The sequence below is a fragment of the Mustela putorius genome, unplaced genomic scaffold, assembly GCF_011764305.1.
Source record: "Mustela putorius furo isolate JIRA1106 unplaced genomic scaffold, ASM1176430v1.1 tig00000382_pilon_pilon_pilon, whole genome shotgun sequence".
In the NCBI taxonomy this organism is placed as follows: Eukaryota; Metazoa; Chordata; class Mammalia; order Carnivora; family Mustelidae; genus Mustela; species Mustela putorius.
In genome coordinates, this window is record NW_025421367.1 from 5,581,107 (window position 1) to 5,600,774 (window position 19,668).

A 19,668-nucleotide genomic window follows, 5' to 3' on the forward strand; every position below is an offset into this window, starting at 1 on the left:
AAATCTTTCATAATTAAAAACTAAAAATAATATTCAACAGAAAAGCAATGAAAGCTTTCCTCTAGGTATATAGCTTCAGACTAGTTCTTCATACATGAAAAAAAAAAAAAGAGAGATACTATTTAAAGACTGAATTACCCATTTTGCTACTTGGATCATCTTGCTGTACCTTGGTGTTATAATGCAACTTTCAGAACCCCAAAATGGGGTCTAGAAATTAATATATTGTCCCTTGCATTGTGTGTGTTTGTGTGTGTATGAATGCAATGAAAAAGAACCCAATTTACCTGTTTGTTTGCCTGAGTAGCCACCAAGGAAAAAAAATATATAACCCTAATTTCTTGCACCAGTTACTTTTGAAGGGTATCTTACCACTGCATGCAAACAATTACAACACTGGTACTGAAACAGAACCTGGAGTAGAATACAGGTCAGGGAGGGGGTTATAATTAAATATCTGAATGAAGAAAGAAATACTGTCTGCCACAGAAAGCCAGGTGAGAGTTTAAAAACAAGCAAGGGGTGCCCAGGTGGCTCAGTCAGTTAAGTGGCTACCTCCGGCGCAGGTCATGATCTTGGGATCCTGGGATCGTGTCCCACGTGGGCCTCCCTGCTCAGTGGGGTGCCTGCTTCTCCCTCTCCTCCACATTCCTGCTCTCTCTCTCTCGCTATCTCTGACTCTCTCCATCAAATAATAAAATCTTTTTTTAAAAAAAGTAAAAACAAGCAAGTTGTTGTGTTCACCTGTCTCCTGCATATCCCGTCAAGTTTCAACAAGTAAGCAGCACGTATTTTCATCAGACATTTCATCAGACATCTCACTCTGCGTTTTCTGAGACTCATGTACCTGCACTGTTTTCGAAAGAACATTTTGAGAGGAAGCAATCAGGTCAAGGAAGCAGGGGGAGGTGGCAGGGATGGGGATGACCAGTAAACAGCTCAAGTGTTGAGTAACCAATTTTTATAATGTTAATGAATAAATCCAAATATCTCCATAAACTGGAAAAAAAAGTTTTTAAAAGCTAAATGCAATTTCTAAAGCTCTAAAAATGCAGTTTTTAAGGCCATTTCCCTTAGGTGGTTAATTGTCTTGGCATCCAGTGGAGATGCGTGCTTATTATTACGCAAGGACTTTAATTTACCCAACATGATGGCAAGAGTGTTTCATGCCCATTAGTTTATGCACACAAAAACTTTAGGCAAGTTTTCTTTTTATTTGGAAATTTATCTTCCCAAGTGCCTCTATTTATAAGGTCACATTGGACAATGAAGAATTGGATAATGCAAAATATTCACTTATACTGACCTATAAGATTAGTTCCCATTCAAATAGTATCCTCAGCTTACCATACAGTAGTAGCACACGACTGCAAATATGATTTGTTCTACGTTAGATGAAATACACTTATATAGCCCTGCACTTTTAAGATAAGTCCTAATAAAATGTATTCATTTATTATTTATTACAAAATTGAATCCCTTAAAATGGATTCGCTTTCTTCTATTTTCCATTTTCTTTCATTAAAAGCATGCTCTGTCTTATTATAATTCTTAGATGAATAAACTGATGTCAAAAGGCAGTCTGTCTCAATTTTTCTCATACCCAGAGAACACCACACCAACAGCTTGGACACATCCAGGTCTAACGGATTTCAATTTCATGCTTTCACCCACTGTGCCGTTTTAGTCTCCAAGGGAAAATAAGAGCCCCCATACCTGAAGCACAGCGGTAGAGGGTTGTGGAGACACACTGACAGTAAGAGTCTTGGTGAATGGGAATGGAAACCTTGGGAACTACTAGCAAACACAAGACCTTTGAAAATGGGAACATGCATTCACTAGGGTAGCAAGAATCACTACACAAGAGAAACAAGTATCCTGCTTTTTTCCTCAAGAAGCTGGAAACCAGTTTGACAGAGTGATTTGGATATTGTTTCAACTCAGCCTCCCCCATCTCAGAATCTTTGCAACTGATCTATTTCAGCCAAATCCACTAAAATGTATCAGTTTGGCTCAATAATCCCTGCGTGCTTTCTAAGGAATAAACACCCTAGAGCATAGTGTTCTGTTACCCTTCCAATTCAATACAACAATGCAAACACTGCTGGACCTGATCAATAACTCAACCCAGATTTGGTCCATGCCCTCAAGGTGCTCACAAAGATATACAATGCTCATTAAACTGTACTATGCCCCAACCACTAAGAGGTCTAGAAATAGCCGTTGTGAAATGGCTAGAAATTCGGTAAGCTACTGTGAGAAGATGCAGTTATCAAACTGCATTTACACTGCAGAGTGCCAGAGTGCAAAGCAAGAATCTCTTTTCCCGTACATAACACAACTGAAAACTTTGTCATCCTGCAAAAACAGAAGTTGCTGTGGCACCGTCCTCCTTATTGTAATGGAAATAGCAGTGAGGGAAGACACACAAAGGAGCAGCACTCATGTGAGCAGAGAAGTAAAAACATCCCCAGATTAACTTTCTGTTTAAGTAAGAGCATGTATTTTCTAGAACATGTTAAAAGGGAAATAAAGCGGCTTGAGAAGTTGATACATATTGGACTAACAGTGAACTTGAACCATTTGCCCAGGCAATGACAAAAAGCTAGTCCTGAAACAAAGTAACACTTCCCTCCCAGAAATTCCTGGGGCACAGGAGGAGGGAGTATCAATTGGATTGGCCCAACAGAAATGCTCCAGATTAGAACAGAAATACCATCATTTTCCCACTGGCTGATGGGGGTCACAAACTCAGTTGATAGCAGCACCCCAGCATATGCTAGCAATTTTATTCTATGTTTAACAAAATAGAAAATTGAGTAGGGTTTCATTTCAGAGTGAGGACTTACTTAACTCCTAGTTAAGTGATAGCAAATATTATTCTAACGCCTATTACATGCTAAACACTTTTCTAAGCCTTTAATATAAATAATTTCTTTTAATTTTTACAATATCTTTATATTCCTAACTCCTCACACTGAAACTAAACCAATGATCTATTATTAAAAGAGAATGGATAAATATTTTGTGATACATTCTTACAGATTTATAAGCATTACACATTATTCAGCCCTATAAACAGAATTAACTGCTTACTTAAATGAAAACATGTGAACATGTGGCTCTCAAAAACATTACATTGAGAAAAAGAGATAGACATCAAAGTGCACATTGTGATTTATTTCATTTTTATGAAGTTGTGCCCCTGCCAAACTGAAGGATGTTAATAGAAATTAAAACAGAGCCTACATGGGGTGCTGAGGTGGATATACAAATAATTTATTTGATCGTCACAAGAATCCTTTGCCATAGGTAATATTATTATTTTCAGTTGACAGATGGGAAATCTGAGCCACGCAGAGGTGAAGTAACAGGTTAAAGGTCCTGGGTATGGGTAGTAGGTCAGGGTGACGGGGTTCAAATTAAGCTGTCTGGCTCCAGAGTCCATCTCTTAACACTAAAGAAAACCCTCAGCTTCGATTATGTTAATGAATTCATATCAAAGAATACCTAGTGAGTACTGTCAGCCAGGTGCTATAATGAACATATGGCCACAGAGAAGAATACAGCTGTGTACGTGTTTATACGTAACTCATCAGCACGAGATGTCTCACAGGTGAGACTATATCCGTGACATGAGTGCAGGGCACAAAAGGAGTGGTCAGCGTATTATAAACTGGCTATTTGCCCAACTATACAGCACTCAACTTTGTCACTCCTATTGACAAAAATAGGGAAACATGAAGCGATTGTCATCCCTTTAAAAATTCCTTATTCACATGTCTTATTTACGTCCTAAAGTGTTACACATTACAACAGTCTCCCCTCTCCTCCCTCCACTGTTCTCTGCCTTCCTGTCTCTTTCCTTCCTTTCTCTTTTCTTCCTTCCTTTCTTCCTGCTTAAATCAAGTCATATTTTTTTAATATACCCTAGAACAATGCATTTTCTGCTCATTCATTATGAACAATGCAATAGGATCTGTTAAAGACCAAAAAAAGGACTTTCTATAGAATACATCTTTAAATAGATTTTTAAAATATTCTCTTCATTCTTAACTTCCCCCTACCCCGACACATTTTACAGCTTCCTTTATATAACTGCAGACCCATCAACAGTAAGAGGCACACCTGTACAAACAGCATGGCCTAGAGCTCTGCAGCCAGCGCCAGGCATCGTGCCTTCTCGGATTCCACCTCACTCCAACCCCATCAACACCTGAGGGAAAGCACACCACGCGGGGACCAGATCCCAAGGAACTTGGCCCAGGGTGGCCACCGCTCCAACACTGGGGCCGATGAAGATGTGTCCAAACCAATGTTTGACAGGTTTAGAGAACTTTTCTTTTCCTCACTTAGAATTTAAAATTCATCTCTGAGTGGCTGTGTTATATGTGAATAGAGACAAATCTACACAGAGAGAGATCTAGGAAGAGATTGAAAAGAACCAAATTTACTCAAGATTTTAGGGAAGGAGTACAGACCACAGATGTATGACCTTTTTTTTTTTTTTTTAAGATTTTATTTATTTATTTGTCAGAGAGATAGAGAGAGTACAGGCAGGCAGAGAGGCAGGCAGAGGCAGAGGGAGAAGCAAGCTCCCCGAGGAGCGAGGATCCCAGTGTGGAACTCGATTCCAGGATGCTGGGATCATGACCTGAGCCGACCGACTAAGCCACCCAGGCATCCCTATATGACCTTTTAGACTGTGTGAATTTCTTTTTTCTTTTCTTTACTTTACTTTTCTTCTCTGACATTTTTTACTTTTTCGGGAGCATCTTTATAATTAAAAGAGACTTAAATGTGCTTTGATGCAGAGTGCACAGCTCTCTGTAAGGACTGTGGTGATTTATGTTTCATTAGTTCCATTTAGACAGAATGAAAGATTTTAGGGAATCTTTCTGGCTCTGAGGGAGATTCTGTTCTCATTCCTCCTATTTATAACATCTTCTCCATCTCCAAAGGGAAAACTCCCTTAGGCAGAGGAAAGAAAACTCAGGTCCTCTTTACAGAAGGCAAATGGAACTTTATAGGACCAAGCTTCAAGATACTGAAGATCCCTTCTGTGTTTGTGAAGCCCTTTCCCATAGGGCCTCTCACAACCCAGGGAAGGAAACAAGGCATTTAGTGTTATGGTCTCTCACATCCTCCGAGATCTTCTCAAATGTCATCTTATCCGTCTTTCTTTGGCAACTCTTTATAAAAACAGCAATCATCTTCCACCCTACCCTCCGGCCCTTCCTATCTCCTTGCTGATTTAAGTTTTCATTGAAGCATTTAACTCCATCTGGCATATTACATATTTATATACTGATATGTTGTCACTCTCAGTCTACTAGAATGAGAAGAGTGACTTTGTTTTGTTCACTGGCCTATCCTTAGGGCTTGGAATAGTGCCTGTGAGACTTTGTCCATGTGTGTTGAATGAATGAATAATGAATGAATGAGTAGAATACCAGGGCTCAGAAGAATGTGATGTGCTTAAATTATAAAACTAATTGGTGGTAGACTCTGGACTCCAACTCTGATCTTGAAAATCTGTATCTTAAACTCTTTCTGTAGAAATCCTAAGTGTCCCTTTGCAGCCTGGTGCTATGTCCCAAAGAGGGAAGATATTTGGTACATAGTACGCTCTCAGTAAATTCTGTTGCATCTAATCTGAGTAACAGAATGCTGCCCACCACAAAAATGTTATGCTTTCCCATGTGCCTAAAAATCTTGGACAGAACTCCAATGGGAGGAGTAGAAATACAGATGGTTCCTGAAGAGGTTCCAAGGAGAATAAGAAAAGGAGGTCAGGACTCTAAATTAATTCCTGAAGGAATTTATTGAAATCCCCTTAAACACCTTAGTTACTGGACATCTCCATCCCTATTTCCCCACTAATCTTTTCAGAGTGAAATGTATTTTTGTTGTTGTTGAACTCAATGAGTGCTCTTCATAAAAATTTATACATGCACGGGAAAAACCCCGAAGAAATCACAAGTTCCCTGAATGGATGCAATTTCACTGTTCAGAAAAATAACTATAACATCCCTCTGCATATCTTTTCATTTCTAACATATGCTATATATTTCAAGTAGATGAGATGTTATTGCACATACTATTTCATACCTGCTGTTTTAGAAATTTAACAATGAATCATAAGCATATTCCATTTCATTGAGTATTCCTACAACATGTGTTTAAATGACTGCATATAGCTCTTTTTGTATGAATGCAATATAATTTATTTAGCCGTTCCCATATTTGTAGATATTTTATTGTTATAAACAGATATTTTACTGTTATAAATAAAGCCATGAAAGTAACATGCAAATAAATATTTGTAAACCTAATTATTTTCTTAGAATATTTATTTTCTTAGAATAAATCTCCTTTTGTAGAATTGATGGTCAAAGACTACAAATACTTTAAGCTTTCGAGGTATGCTATAGACCTTACATCTGGTAAAGTTATTTTAATTTATTATTTTTTAAAATATTTTATTTATTTATTTGAGCAGGGAGGAGGAGCAGATGGAGAGGGAGAAGCAGACTCCCTGCTGGGCAGAGAGCCCCATGCGGGACTCCATCCCAGGACCCCAGGATCATGATCTGAGCCAAAGGCAGATGCTTAACCAACCAATAGGTGCCCTATTTTATTTTATTTTTAAGCTTTTATTTATTTCTTTATTTGAGAGAGAGAGTGAGAGAGCTCAAGAAGAGGGAGCAGCAAAGGGAGAGGAAGAAGCAAGCTCCCTGATGAGCAGAGAACCAGAGGCAGGGCTGGATCCTAGGACCCTGGGGTCATGACCTGACCTGAAGGGAGACACTTAACTGACTGAGCCACCCAGGTACCCCTGGGAAGGTTATTTTAGATTAAGCTTTTTTAAAGATATATTTCTCTGAAATTTTGCCAATATTTGATGATTAAAAATACATTTTCCAATTTGATAGGCAAAAAATCTCTATAAACTTTATCTTATGACAAAAATAATATGTGTTTATCACAAAATATGAAAATCTAGACATGAAAAATAGTAAAAAATCACTCATAGCCTCATATATACAAACAAACACTGCTAACACTTGAGCATAAATATTTTTAGCTTTAGTTCTTTGTGTGTATGAATGAATGGCCATGCAAACATATCTAAATAAAATCATATTTTTAAAGTGGGAAAAAACATACTATCTTTTTAACTAAATATACCATGAACATTTTCTCCTTCTTATTAGTTATTCACCTATAAGAACATTTTAATGGCTGCTTAGTGTTCTAGCATAGAAGTAGCATTTATCTCACCAGGTCCCCTATTGCTGGTTATGAGGGTTAATTCCAGTCATATTATTTCAAGTTTGTTTAATATTAATAAAGGTATTCTTACATTTTTTTAACTCTGGGTAATTTGTCAGTGACTTGTGTCATTGGGATCTTTTTTTTTTTTTTTTTCTAAAAGATACAGCCATAGTTTTCTTTCAAGTATTCGATCACTGGAAATTGCTATGGCAGGCAAGAGAAACAACAGGCCAAGGAAGCACTTCTCCCTTGGACATGCAGAAGAGAACATCATTGTAGTCACCCCAGTTCAAAGCATTTCATTCAAGCCTAATGAGTCATCTAAGCCTGTTACTGGAAAACAGGAAACCTTAAGTTCCAGTCCAATTTTGACATCATCTCCTTTTGTAGTCTAAGGCAACTTCTTGTTCTGCAGATAGCATTCTGTGAGATGGACATGATATTTAATCGTGATTTGCAAAGATGCATACCCCTTGTTAGCCATTCTCAGAATACTGGGAAAGGTGAATGAGTCTTCTTTTTACTCAGGTGGCAACTTAAATAATGGTGAGGGGCCGCCCGGGTGGCTCAGTGGGCTAAAGCCTCTGCCTTCAGCTCAGGTCATGATCCCAGGGGCCTGCTTCCTCCTCTCTCTCTGCCTGATTCTTCCTCTCTCTGCCTGCTTCTCTGCCAACTTGTGATCTCTGTCTGTCAAATGGATGAATAAAATCTTAAAAAAAAAAAAAAAAACAATGGTGAGATATGTCTGTAGGCTTTGACTTTGAAGATGGAAATCATATGGATGCCTAATTGATTCAGAGGGTCTAGCATATTATCTTCTGGTAACAGAACTAATTACTTGACTTTGCAAAACTGGTCCCCTTGCAACACTCTGTTTTTCAGACTGCAGAACATGAGTCATTTGATCACACTAGCTACAAATCTCCCCTCCATTGCCACCATCTAATCTACCCTCAGATACTCTTGACTCATTCTTTGCCTGATCAGGAGTCAATCTCCTTCTTTTCATCTCAACCCCCACCTCTTTGCTCTTTGGTTTAACCCTTCACCTACATTTCCAGGCCTCTTCTTGGAAGCTTTCTGAATCTTCTCTAGCCTCCTTGTAGACACTTCTCCATCTGTAGACAGTATGAATATGGAAACTGTACACCTTGTCACGACAGCCTTCCATTGTTAGAGTTTTCTAAATTAATCTCACGTCAATTTAACACTCTGCCTGTCCCTGCTACACAGGTTTGTTTCTAGTTATTCCCACCACAACTCTTTCTCATATACTATTCCCTCTGCTTGAGCAGTCCACCACTGATACAACTGTCCCCCTGCTACCCTATTTTCACAGGTTATATCCTTTTCATTAAGATTTGAATTTAAATATCATTTCCTTAATGAATACATTCTTGACATTCCAGTTTAGGTCAAATTCCCTTATGAAGTGTTTTCATAGCCGCAGGAACTTCTTTTCCTAGCACTGATACAATTTTACATGCATTCACTTACAACTATCTGTAACATCATTTAATAAACCTCATTGTGCAAGCACATTAATGAACCTGTAGTGTAACCTCATAAATGTATCCCCAGCACCCAGCTGATGCCAGAACACATGGAGAAAAAAAAATTTAAACTTGAAATGAAGGAATGAATGAGTGAATATGTCTTCTTCTCCCTTTTGCCAAGTTTTCTAAAACATGACATCCATACTATACTATTGGTGACTACTTTAAATTTGATCATCAGCTGTGAAGTGAGAAAACCAATGTTATTCTGATGATTTTAAAGATCATAACTAATTTACTTTTTCTTACTCAGAAACACATATAACATCTATGTATTATAAATAAAGATATTCCATATTTGAATTGTCTTTCTAAGGGTCCTTTGAAAAATATAAGGAACATTGTTCATACCTAAAATATTACTAAAGGATAAAGTTAATAAGCCATTGAATGGGGGAAGATGTCAAGGATGATGAATGAGGGGCACCTAAGCTACAATGGTCAGCAGAGGACAGGACCCTCAAAGAACAGTCCCCATACAGATACATTTCCAAGGTGGGCAACCACTTCCATATGTTTTATTCAGGCTTTCAAATAAATGACTTTATCAAAGACATTTTATTATGTGTACTTTATTATCCACCAAATTAATAAAAGACAAAAGACTATGTTACTTATGCATAACTTTAACTTCATTTTCATCTGAAAACAGAAAACGTTAGTTTGCTTACAATGATTAAGGAACTTTTTCCCTCACAGTTCCATGAGGCATAACAATATAAATGGGCTGGTGCATTTCAGAAAGCAACATCTTTGCTCACAAATGTCATTGATGGTGGGGTTTTATGAGCTTGAAATATAAAATAATTCCTAACATATGAGACATTAAAATAGGGCAGCTTTAGGCAGTGAGGTAATAATGATTAATCAAAGATAATTTTTTCAATGTCAACTTAAAACACTGTAAGATTTCTATTGAATATTATGGACCTAAGATGAAAGTCCCTTTTATCAAGGACAGAGGAATTTAGAATAGGACATTATGAGAAAATCAGAACTTGCCATGGCAAGCAGAGAGAGAAGCATATTTGATTCCCCAAATCAGCTGAATTAAAAAATATCACTTTTGAACTTACTTGTGCATTGCTATCCTATTTAAATCATTTATAAAATCTTAATTTGAATAAAATTGATAAAATAATTTTAATATAAATGAATACACAAATGATATGGATAATAAAGATGGTAATATGATGAGCAGGTAGAGGGTAGCAATACCATTGCATTTTTGTGTTATAATGAGTCTACTGAGCACCAGAGACATATCCACTGCTTCTTTCCAAATATGACTATATTTGTCCAGTTGCCTGAATAAAACAAAATAGTTGGTAGAGAAGCAATTAATTGTTCTCTCAGCTTTGAAGTCGCTTTCCCCCCACTGCAACCTAAAGTTTCCCCCAATCTTTGTGTTTCTACAGAAGAGCCAAGCTTCATTATGAACTGTGTGGTCATTTGCTTCATCATACCTTGACCTAGATATTATGTGAGCTATGATACATTTTTATTTCCTTCCAATGCTATTTCCTTTTTCACGTTCAATGCAGAATTTTATCTGTACCATGGTTTAATCTGATCAAAATAAAAGACAATATTCTGGAAATAGCAAAGCTAACATCCCACAGAAAACTCTATCACACAAACAAACCCTGGCTATCTTCCCACACTCTTACATAGAAAAGCCTTGCTTCCCAACCTGATCTATAGATTTGAGGTAATCCCGATTAGATATACGGCATGGCAAATAAACATATAAAAAGATGCTCTCCATTATATGTTAAAAGAGAAATGCAAATTAAAACAACAATGAGATACCACCGCAGACATATTAAAACGGCCAAAATCTGGAACAATGGCAACACCAAATGCAGGCCAGGATGTAGAACAACAGGAAATCTCATACATTGCTAGTGGGAATGCAAAATGGCAGTTATTTTGGAAGAGAGTTTGGCAGTTTCTTACAAAATTAAAGATACTCTTTTCACATTATCCAGCAATCATTTTCTTTGGTATTTACCCAAAGGGGCTGAAACTTATGTCCAACAAAAACCTGCACATGATACTTATAGCAGCTTTTATCATAATTGCCCAAACTTGGAAGCAACCAAGATGCCCTTCCATAGGTGAGTGGATAAACTATGGTACATGTAGACAATGGAGTAATTACTCAATACTAACAAGAAATGAGCTATCAAGCTCTGAAAAGACATGGAGGAAACTTAAATGCATATTATTAAGTAAGAGAAGCCAATCTGAAAAGGCTACATACTATATGATTTTAATATGTGATTTCTGGAAAAGGCAAAACTATGGAGGCAGTAAAAAGATCAGTGGTTTCCAGGGCTAGAAGCAGGGAGGAATGAATAGGCAGCACAGAAAGGGATTTTTAGTGCAGTCAAAATACTCTATATGACATTATAATGATGGATACAGATCATCAAGTATTTGTCCAAACCCACAGAATATGCAACACCAAGAGTGAACTCTAAAGTGAACTATGGACTTTGGGGAATAAAGACGTGTCCACTTCATTTGTCATTAGTGAGTGACATTGATCCTGGGGAGAGACGATGCATGTGTGGAGGGTATATGGAAAGGAGTATATGGAAAATCTCCATATGACTTTCTCTCAGTTTTGTTGTGAGCTTGAAACTGCTCTAAAAAAATTAACTCTTAAAAAGAAAGAAAGAAAGAAAAAGCCCTGGGCCTTTGTGGGGTACTAACTCTGCTCTCCCTCCATCTTCCTATGGAAGTAACAGTTTTCTCTAATCACTGCAATTGAACCCTTTTTGTTTCCTATGAACACTCCATGTTCTCATGTTGGAAAACTGAATTCCTATGTTAATATTTTGTTGCCAGCAAAGGAGAGTCTTATTGAAACTGTGTGTTCTTTCTTGATTTCTGTGAACTAGCAGGTTTAAAGGACCTACAAACCCTTCGATAGCTTTTCCAAATAGACACAAGGAAATGATTATTTCCATTTCTGTTTCCCTTCTGGATAAAATAGTCAATAAAATTAAAACATTCTATGTAGAAAAATGCCAAAATTCAGTATTTGATGCCTTAAAAAACCTAGGTATTTTAAATATCATTATTTGCATACAGTGAAAATGATTCTTTAGGGATTCTCAACTAAGGGCACTTGACAACGTCTGAGGACATTTTTGGTTGTCACAACTTGGGGACGATGTTACTGACATGTAGTTGGAAGAAGGCAAGGATACTCCCAAACACCCTAAAATGCACAGAACATAGAACTTGTCCAATGTGCTTGACAAAGAATTGTTCAGCCTCTAATGTCATTAGTGCAGAGGCTGAACACCTTGCTTTAATACAAATGAGTTAAAGGAAAAGCTCAAATAGGATAGGTCGTTGCATATAATACTGGGCAAATAGCTATCTACTAAATGGGTTTTGATATAATACAAATACTGAGGTTTATTTCCCAGTGGCCATTCAGTCAGTCATTTACTTATCGAACAGATATTTATTGACCACCTATTATGCATCAATAACTATATGAGTTCCTACGGATATAACCCCAAACAAAACAGAAGAGAGTATGAATTCATTTCACCAGAAGTTATATTTCAGCTGAGAAACAGAAAACAAATTAAAAATATAGACTGTAATGAATGGCATAAAGGGGGAAAAAAACAAAAGGGGCTCTTACAAGATGTTGAGAAATAATCAGAAATGAATAAAATAAAAATGCGCAATATGCCCTAATATTACTGAAGTGTTGGGACAAAATGAATGTATTATTTTGTGCTGTGAGGGCCACCCTGAGAGCATATTCAAATTTTATCCATTACTTACCAATGATTTTGCTGAGGAAGAAAGCCTGATTTGAACATCTATTTCTTATACTCTTTTGTCAAAGATGACCAGAATGCAAAACTAAAAAGACTTTTCAAGGCATGCATCAATTTGAATATATTGCCCTGGGAATGTTTTTTAAAAAGGTTTTGTGGGAGTTGCTAATAAAGTTGAATAAGTATAACATGTTACATGTTCCTTATATGAAAAGAATATTGATGGAAACCACATAATTCTTAGAGAAGAAATCCAAGTGAGTAACTCTGCACAGAAATGCCTGAATTCTGAAAATACCTCATCACATGTGATCCAAAATGTCCTGTGGGGTTTTAGCCTTCCAAAGGAAAGTAAGCAATTTCTCTAAGACAATCCAATGCAAAACTACTTCATACCAAAATTTGAACATGCTGTACTTTCTAGACATTTTTCTTTGGTAGATGAAGGCCCATCTCCTATTTTCCCCACCCAGAGTACACAATGGCCTTCCTATTATCCCTGCTCGCTCTTGCTCTTCTGAAACTCATTCCCTACATAGTAGCTATAGGGAATTTTTTAAACATAAATCAGATTCCCCCTTAAACTCTTTAATACATTTTTCCATTACATGCTAGAAAAACAAATGTCCTTAATATTCTTGACAAAGGACAGTATTTTCTAACCCCTGACTATAGCTCCTGATTCTTCTGTCCCTACTCACTCACTTGTATGACTCTGCTCAGTCACAGTGAATTCTTTAACAGACCATGCTTTTCACACCTCAGGACCTTTGCACCTGCTACTCCCATCTCCTACCCTGAATCTCCCCTAAGGAAATCTGCTACCATATCCCCTAATTCTCTATTTCATTACACTGGTTTCTTTTTTCTCTTTATAACATTTAACATGGTTTATAACCACTTATTTATTTTTAGTTACATATTTATTGTTTGTGTTCCCCAATAAAACGTTATCTCCATAAGGTTGAAACCATGCTATTTCATCTCCAATTTCAGTGCCAACATCTAACAGGTCATTTTATATACAGTAAGGATTAAATATACATTAACTGAATGAACAAATAAACAATGTAAAAGGAATTCATTTGTTTAAAAACCAGTTAACCTTACAGATCATAATTTGTAAAATATCCACAATTACTACCATTATAGAATTTATGAAGGGCACTTTATGAAATACTAATATCAATAGTGAAGTCATTTTCACATATGTTTGAACTTTATGTGAAGGAATTGCATATATGTAATATGAAACTAAAATTTTGTGCATTAATTTTATTTTTATTTATTTTTTTAAAGATTTATGTATCTATTTGAGGGAGAGATAGAGCAAAAGAGAGAGGGAGAGGGAGAGGGAGAGGGAGGATCTCCAGTAGATTTCCCACTGAGTGAAGATCTAGAAACAGGGCTCAGTCCCACAACCTAACCAACTATTACATCAATATCACCAAAATGTAGTTATTAATATAACACATCCATTAGGAGGGGGTCACCTGGCTAAATAAATCCAGTGGAATTTTCCTACCCAATAATTGTCCAAGGTTAGGAGATGTCTTTTTTATAGTCCTTTTATGTACAGGATGATTTTCTGGCATTATTTACTGATTCCTCTTTCTCCAAAGAAGATGTACAATACAATGGGGAAGGGATGGAAAGTTCAAGAGCAAGTGAGTTCTGTTTCCAGTTTGACCAGTTCTATAGGTCCAAGCTCTTGGGAAGGGTGTTCAACACTATTCGGTCCCAACACCTTCACTTGTGAAATGAGATATACCCTCATATGTTTTAATACACCATATCAGCACCTTTTCTAAACATCTCTCCAAAGTAAGATAGCTAATCACCTCCTCTTTTAAGTCCTCTTCCCCATCACTGCTGGCAGCATGTGAGACCATTTATACTCATGTTGTTCAATATGGTAGCCATTAACCATACAGGGTATTGAAAACTTGAAGCATGGATAGATGAATTAAGGTCTACAGTAAGTAGTAAGTATAAGATACACATAAATTTTGAAGATGGTACAAAAAGAAAATGTAAAATATCTCAATGATTTTTATATTCATAACATGTAGAAATTACAATATTTTGGATACTTGGGTTCAGTAAAATGCATTATGAAATTAATTTCACCTGTTCATTTTGTTCCTTTTAATTAAGCTCCTAAAAATTTTAAAATAACTGATATGGCTTACATTTGTGACCTGCATTGTAATTCTACTGAACAGCGTGGAAGTTTCTTCAGTTTGTAACTATTTGCTTGCCTTGGGAAATCTAAAATTGCATGACTAAAATTCCTCAAACGTGCATATCCACGTCCCTACAAATCTGTGATCATATAGCCAAATGGGATTATTACTATAGCTCACCATTAATATTATATGAGACCCAGCACTAAAGTTCAACCCCTTATTTGATACCCTTTATCTTGTTCTTTTTAAGTATTAGTTTCAAGCACCAACGATCTCAAGGAATCATCACACATTAGTATAATGATGAAATACTGAGAAATATCAATTATAGTTTGGCAAGGATGTTAAACACTCACACACATACACACAAAAACATACTCTCTCACTCTGTTGTCTCTGCCATTAGACACCTGTGAGATTGGAGACAAGGCAGTCACCATTCTGAGCCTTAGTTTTCTTATAAATGGATGGATAAAGGGATGGTGTTAGAAGAAATGAAAATTAGCTGCCATAATTCTAATATATCTAAAATATAATATGAAATAATAAATGGGTAAAACTGTAGAATGTGAGGATAGCTCTGTATTTGGGCCTAATAGATTCACCCTTTTAATTTCTCTAGACTTTGTATCCATTTAATAACAAGATAAAACATAACTCAAATTTTACCACATTTAAAAGAGAAAATGAGATCCTAAAATAAAAGAATTGGGGGCACATGGGTGGCTCAGTCAGGCCTCTGGCTCTTGATTTCAGCTCAGGTCATGATCTCAAGTTTGTGGGATTGAGCCCCATGTTGGGCTCTGCACTCAAGCACATAGTCTGCTTGTCCCTCTCCCTCTGTTCCCCCTGCCCCGCTTGTGTTCCCTCTTTCTCTCCCAAATAAATAAAGAAATAAAGTGGGGTTTTTTTTTTAAAGAGTTTATTTATTTATTCAACAGACAGAGATCACAAGTAGGCAGAGAGAGAGGAGGAAGCAGGTTCCCAGCTGAGCAGAGAGCCCGATGCAGGGCTCGAACCGAGGACCCTGGGATCATGACCTGAGCCGAAAGCAGAGGCTTTAACCCACTGAGCCACCCAAGTGCCCCAGAAATAAAGTGTTTTTTTAAAAATTAATTAACTAAGATAAAAACAGAAAGGGAAACAAACCATAAGAGACTCTTTTAACTCTAGGAAACACGCTGAGGGCCGCTGGAGCGGAGGTGGGTAGAAGGATGGGGTAACTAGGTGATGGGCATGAAGGACTGAACTTGATGTAATGAGCACTGGGTGTTGTATGCAACTGATGAAGCTCTAAATTCTACCTCTGAAACTAATAATACACTATATTTTAACTAAATTGAATTTAAATTAAGAATTTAAAAAATTAAAATAAAAAGATGAATTGATATCAAATTTGTCTTTTGAAAAGACATGGTTTCTACTTGTTTTTTTTTCTTTGCCTTATAATGTGGCCTCATAATGAATAAGAATTCTTGTGATGCATTAAACTTTAACATATCCATCCCTTGGGAGAGCTTGCAATCATTCTCCAAGTTAAAATGAGAATGAAAGTTATATTTGATAATCTCCCAAGTGTCATTTCAGTCATCACAATACCATCCTTTGTCATAATTATGGATTCACAAGTCTTCAGATATCTTCAATGATATTTTAATTGGGAAATTATTTGTTTAATTTCATGTTACATCCAACTTACTGTAGGCTCAAATGATAAAATATTCTGAAAGTTAATTTTTAAGCAAACATTTATTTAATGTCTCCCATACATCAGTGTCTACACAGAGAAAATACATAGTCACTGCTCCAAAGAGTATAATTTTATAATTTCAAAGAGACTCCAATAAAATAGTTTATGATCTTAGTGGAACCCACGTGACTGAAGGTAAGGAACCAAGCACTTACAAAACTGGGAAATAGGTAATATTTTTCATTATTCCTTTCCCCAACTTCCACTCTTTTTATTCTCTAGGTACCACTTCACTTTCCTCCAATAAGGGCATGGTTTTCTCAAAAAACTTTTTTTTTTTAAGGGATTTCTTCTTAATTTCTTGACTTGTATTACTCTCAACCCAAAGTGCCATGTGCTAGACAATAGAATCACATGAATAAGACTCTGTGGCTTCCTCCCATAAAGTTCATATTCTAATTAGTAACTATATTTAAAACAAAGAACTTTTTTTTTTTTTTAAGATTTTATTTTATTTATTTGACAGAGAGAGATCACAAGTAGACAGAGAGGCAGGCAGAGAGAGAGAGAGAAGCAGGCTCCCTGCTGAGCAGAGAGCCCAATGCGGGCCTCGATCCCAGGACCCCGAGATCATGACCTGAGCCGAAGGCAGCGGCTTAACCCACTGAGCCACCCAGGCGCCCTAAAACAAAGAACTCTTAAATATCAAAGAGTAAATAGTGAGATGTGGGCTTTGGGGCATACTGGAAAGATGTTGGGTGATCTGTGATGGGAAGGAGAATTTGTCCACTTCCTTTTAAAGAAGAAAAGAAAATCAAACAACTTTATCTTTTGTTCTGATAACTAAGTCACACCAATAAAATCTTATTATCTTGAGACCAACTAAAAAAAGTATTTCCTAAGTATGAGTTCTAATACTTAATTTATTCATGAATGTAACATCTACAGAAAATACATGTTCAAATACTAAGGGTTACAATAAAAATGAAATTCTTGCTTTTAAAAAAATCCAGTATTTCGTAGTGACAGGGTGAATATACTGCATGAACATGCTAATCATTGTTACTTAAATATGTTCCTCGTTTTTTTTACAAATGATGGTTTTATATATTTTACTTCTTAAAGATTTTATTTATTTATTTATTTGAGAGAGAAAGAGCAAGGGAGAGCAAGCAAAAGCAGGGTGAAGAGCAGAGGGAGAAGCAGGCTCCCTGCTGAGTGGGAGCCTAATGTAGGACTGGATCCTGGAACCCTGGGGTCATGACCTGATCCAAAGGCAGATGCCTAACTGACTGAGCCACCCAGGCACCTTGGTTTTAGTAATTTTATTTCACAAGGTACTCAGACTTAAAATATTATGATACATAATCAGCATTTAAAAAATGGACATTTTGGGGCACCTGAGCGGCTCAGTGGGTTAAAGCCTCTGTCGTCAGCTCAGGTCATGATCTCAGGGTCCTGGGATCAAGCCCCACATCCGGCTCTCTGCTCAGCGGCGAGCCTGCTTCCTCCCCTCTCTCTGCCTGCCTCTCTGCCTACTTGTGATCTCTGTCTGTCAAATAAATAAAATCTTTAAAAAAATGGACATTTTGAATACTATTGAAAAATCATAATGGTAAACTTGAAAATACATTCCATAGTCCTGATTATAGTTAAAAAAAAAAAAATCTAGCTATTAAGCTGTAAAACTCTCTCTCTCTTTTTTTTTTTTTTTGGTCTTTAGAACCCCTAGGGCTCATACTAAATAAGTTGAACTGGTTAATGTATAAAAGTCTTTCTATTTCTATTTCAGAAGAATACTCAAGATTCCAGCCCTTGGAGTTTCCATTTTCCATTTTAGAAAAGCTGGTCTTAAAATGGAAAGAGAAATAAGGTTATGGGAAGAAAATGCACATAGGATTTTAACTGCCTTTCTCATAACCATAGCCATCTTTAGCTAAAGCAGAAAGGAATTCCTTGAATCCCTGAAAAAATTGCTTATCTCTTCTCTTCTCTTAGCTCATCTGGGACTTATCTAGACACCACTGGGACAACAATATTTTCTATGGAAGACAAAGCAAAAACTAGGAAATGCCCACTCATCAGTTGTTTTTAAATAGCTATATTTTGAGGCTCAGGACCTTGACTGCTGGTCTTTTTCACCACCCACTCTCTACTTGCTATTTGACCTTCATTGCTGACACAATTCTGGCCCCGTTCCCAAAGGCACGAGACTGCAAGGCATGTAAGGATGAGAATCCTTGAGATAAAGCTGAACTCTGAGCATGCATCACAGTTTTCTTCAAAGAGAATTAAAGCACATTTCCAGGCATTACTTGGTTTCTACTTGTCGTATCCCATTCTGTCCCTGCCAGGTCAATGGTGCTGCCTGGGCAGAGCATTATAAACCATTTTTGTCAATGTTTTGTTTTACAATTGTGAAAACTAAAACCAATCATTTTCACTGACGTTAACTACTCTAACTCTTCCTCACACACATATCTAAGAATTGTGGCAAATGTGTTGAAGAAAGTGAGGGTGTTTATGTTAATTTTTAAGTAATTGCATCTTTTGGTCTACCTGAAAGTACATTAGTGATATGGATAAAAGTTGTAAGGAGCGTCCCACAGTAAAATCGGGTCTACTGTAAAGTATGTTCTTCCGAAGAGCAAACATGGTGCATGGCACATGGCACATATTCAGTAAGTGTTTATTTTAATGAAAAAAGAAGAAAAGAAGAAAGAAGGGAAAGGAGAGAGGGAAGAAGGAGGGAGGAAGAAAGGGAAAAAGGATTTTTTCCATTCTAAACAAACTAAAATTTCATTACATTAATAGGCATTTTCTAAACATTAACATCTTTGTGTTACCAATTCACTGCCTTGAGTCAGACATTATGCATGGCTTTAAGAGGGTATTCTCCTTTCCTTCTCAAAAAGGGGATAATCTAAAGTGACATGCAAAATACACATTATAGAGATTTGTACAAAAATATGGCATGGTATGGATATTTTCAGCAATGGCTTTTAAAAAATATCAGATTTTACTTCTGGACTTACAAATAAGAGGAAAACGTTTCTGAAATGAAAATCCACATTTTTTTTTTTTGGCTCTTGACTGTACTTTGAAAGCATTCTTTTAACATATAGGATTACTATACAACATGT

The 19,668-nt window shown here is 36.7% G+C and overlaps 1 protein-coding gene across 2 annotated transcripts in view; it reads right to left on the bottom strand.

Annotated features, from left to right (window-relative positions):
- ARHGAP24 (Rho GTPase activating protein 24) overlaps positions 1–19,668 on the bottom strand; it is a 508,913-nt gene that overhangs the window by 379,325 nt on the left and 109,920 nt on the right. The gene's annotated exons all lie outside the window — the stretch shown is intronic.